The sequence below is a fragment of the Meriones unguiculatus genome (genome assembly GCF_030254825.1).
Source record: "Meriones unguiculatus strain TT.TT164.6M chromosome Y unlocalized genomic scaffold, Bangor_MerUng_6.1 ChrY_unordered_Scaffold_42, whole genome shotgun sequence".
NCBI classification, from domain to species: Eukaryota; Metazoa; Chordata; class Mammalia; order Rodentia; family Muridae; genus Meriones; species Meriones unguiculatus.
In genome coordinates, this window is record NW_026843713.1 from 448,870 (window position 1) to 452,801 (window position 3,932).

The 3,932-nt window shown below is 36.9% G+C and overlaps 1 non-coding gene across 1 annotated transcript; it reads left to right on the forward strand.

Moving 5' to 3' along the window:
- Positions 1–2,326: 2,326 nt before the first annotated feature.
- Positions 2,327–2,433, forward strand: LOC132651933 (U6 spliceosomal RNA). Its single transcript, XR_009589456.1, has one exon. It is a non-coding gene; the product is annotated as a U6 spliceosomal RNA (small nuclear RNA).
- The last annotated feature ends 1,499 nt before the right edge of the window (positions 2,434–3,932 follow it).

Here is a 3,932-nt window from a genome sequence, read left to right on the forward strand (position 1 = left end):
GTCTTTCTGCATGTTAGTTACTACACCCAGGATGATTTCTCAGGGTTCCACCCATTTGCCTGAAAATATCTTGTCATTTTCTTAGCTGACTAATACTCTGTCATAGAAATATTCCACATTTCCCCCAAAAGAGATTGCCAGTCATGTTCTTTAGTCTTGGAATTTTCAGGGACTTTAATCATTGTATTAAATGACAAAATATCAGGATAAATAAGTTCTTTTAGCCTAGAAGTCCCTCCATCTTCTTCCACTTACTGGTGATTTGAATTGTGATGTTCCCTTGAAGCTCATCTACTTACATTGGGTGTCCCCACCAAGGAAATATCTTGGAAGTGTTAGGATGTATGGCCTGGTTAGATAATATAATTCCTTTTGTTTCACTAATTTCATTCTCAGCCCTTTTGTCTTATGTATACACGAGGGCTACTGAATTTTTTGAATTAATATTGTATCCAGCCATTTGTCCAAAAGTTTTTATCAGCTGTGATACTATGATGGTAGAATTTTGGGTCACTCTGGTACACTGTATTATCATCTACAAATATTGATACTTTGATTTCTTCCTTTCTGATTCCCATTCTGTTGATCTCCTTCAATTATCTTATTACTCTAGCCAAGACTTCCACAACTATGTTGAAGAGATATGGAAAGAGTGGGCAGCCTTGCCTTGTTCCTGATTTCAGTAGGATTGCTTTAAGTTTCTCTCAAAATCTCAAAAGACAACACATGCTGATGAGATTGTGGATAAATAGGAATCCTCCTTCCTTGCTGATGGGAATATAAACTTGTACAACCACTCTGGAAATCAATCTGTTGCTTTCTCAGACAACTAGGAATAGTGATTCCTCAAAAACAAATTATACCACTCCTAGGCATATATCCAAAAGAGGCTCAAGTACACAATAAGGACATTTGCATAACCATATTTGTAGCAGCTTTTTTTGTAAGAGCCAAAACTTGGAAACAACCCAGATGCTCCCCCAATTGAAGAATGGATACAGAAATTGTGGTACATCTACACAAAAAGGAATATTACTCAGCAATAAAAAAAAATAACAAAGAAATCATAAAATTTGCAGGTCAGTTGTGAGAACTGGAAAGGATGATCCTGAACGAGCTATCCCAGAAGCAGAAAGACACACCAAGTATATACTCACTCATATAGACATATAATATAGGATAAACCTACTAAAATGTGTACACCTAAAGAAACTAATCAACAGGGAGAACTCTGGCTTAAATGACAAAGAGGATGGACATCAGAAGAAGAAGAAAACAGGGAACAAGTTAGAAGCCTGCCACAGAGGGCCTCTGAAAGGCTCTACCCTGCAGACTACCAAAGCAGATGCTTATGGACAAATGTTGGGCAGAGTGCACGGAATCTAATGAAAGAAGTGGGGAACAATAAGATCTGGAGAGGACAGGAGTTCCACAAGTAGAGCAAGCGATCCAAAAACTCTGAACACAGGGGTCTTTCCTGTGACTCATACTCCAACCAAGTACCATGCATGGAGATAACCTAAAAACTCTGCACAGAGATAGCCCATGACATTTCAGTGTCCATGTGGGTTCCACAGTAATGGAACAGGGACCACCTGTGACATGAACTGATTAGCAGGCTCTTTGATCACCTCTCCTTGTTTAGAGAGCAGCCTTACCAGGCCACAGTGAAAGAGTATACAGCCAATCCTGATGAAATCTGAAAGACTAGGATCAAAAGGAAGAAGATGAAGACCTCCCCTATCAGGGGATTTGGGGAGGGGCATGCATGTTGATGGGAAGGGAAGGTAAGATTGTGAGGGGATAGGGTTTTATGGGGGCATACAAAGTGAATAAAGTATAATTAATAAAAACCAAAATAAAAAATATTGAAAAAATATATTTCCTTTTGGATTTATATGACAAGAGGGTGTGCTTTGAGGTTGATATGCCAATGAAAGTAAACAGACAAAATGGAGTCTCTGTCACTTTACATTTTGTTTCTGTTGGTCTCAGTCTCTATTTCTGAATTTGTCTCTCTTGCTCTCTCTATGTTTCTTTCAGTCTCCCTCTCTTTGCCTCCAGCTTATGGTTCATCATGAAAAATTCTCAGTTATTGTGAGGGACTACAACAAAATGACTGCTTGCGGAAATGACATTATGGATGGTCTCCTAAAAATTTAAGTAAAGTCTCAATTAAACAATTTTTGTTCAAATATTTGCCTTGGTCGGGGAGCATTTTCACAGAATATTATTCACTAACTGTGCATTTAACAAATAATAATAGAATCTGTCATAATGTGAAACTCAGAAGTGACTATTACTGACCACTTGAAAGAATTATGTGGTGCTCGCTTTGGCAGCACATATACTAAAATTGGAACAATGCTGAAAAGATTATAATGGCCACTGCACAAGGATGACATGCAAATTCACCTAGTGTTCCATAATTTTTTTTGAGAAATTAAAGAAAACACAAATGGTGAAAATTGTGGAGAGAATGAACTCAGGGAAAACAACAGGAACTGCAGAGGTAAGCATAACAAATAGACTACAAGAGATGGGAACAAGAATCTCAGTTGTGGAAAATACAATGGAAGAAACAAGTGTATCTGTCAAAGAAAATGTTAAATCTAAAAACTTCCTGTAACAGACCAAGAAAGAGAAAACATAAGAAAAATTAGAATAGAGGATAATTATAGGAGATTCCCTCCTCCAAGGCCCAGAAAGTATTTTCAAAAAAAAAAAAAAAATGAAGATAATTTCCCCAACTTGAAGGAGAGGCCAATAAGAATAAAAGATGTCTACAGAACACCCAATAAATTAGTGCAGAAAAGAAAATCTGCCCATCACATAGTAATCAAAACAGCAAATATACAAAAAAAATAATAAAAGTTGTTGGGGAAAAAGGCCAAGTAACAAGTAATGGCAAACCCATCAGAATCACACCTGACTTCTCAGCAGAGACTATGAAAGCCAGAAGGGCCTAGATGAATATCATGCAGGCCCTAAGAGAACACAGATATCAGCCAGGCTACAATACCCAGCAAACCTCTCAGTCCTCATAGATGGAGAAAACAAGATATTCAATGACAAAAACAAATTTCAACAATACCTACGCACAAATCCAATATTACAGAATACACTAGAAGGAAAAATACACTGCAAGAAAACTGGCTACTTTCAAGAGAACACAGAAAATAATTTAACCTCAATACAGTATAACAAAAGCAACCAAGCACAAATGCTTATTACTACAGCCAACATCAAACTCAAAGGATATAACAGCCACTGGTCATTAATCTCTCTCAACATCAGTGAACTCATTTCTCCAATTAAAAAAAAAACACAGACTAACAGAATGGACATGTAAACAACACTCAGCAGTCTGTTGCATGCAATAAACACACCTAAGTCAAAAAAAATAGATATTAACTGAGGTTAAATTCCTAGAAGAGTGCTTTCCAAGCAAATGGACCCAAGAAACAAGTAGGAGTAGACATTCTAATATCTGACAAAATAGTTTTTTTATCCAAATTTAATAAAAAGAGATGGGCAAGGACACTTCATTCTCATCAAGGGAAAATTCCACCAGGAAGAATCACAATCCTGAACATCTATGGCCCAAATACAAGGTAATCCACATGTGTAAAAGAAACATTGATAAAATTTAAACAACACAAAGATAGCCACACATTAATAGTGGGAGACTTCAACTCCCCATTCTCAACAGACAGGTCAACAAAACAGAAAATAAAAAAGAAAATATGTTTCTGACAGAGGTCATGAATCAAATGGATCTAACAGATATTTACAGAAACTTACACCCAAACACAAAAGAATTTAACTTCCTATCAGCACCTCATGGAACCTTCTCCAAATAGAGCATATGTTTGGCCACAAAGCAAGCCTCAGCAGATACAAGAAGATTGAAATATTCCCTTGATCTTCTC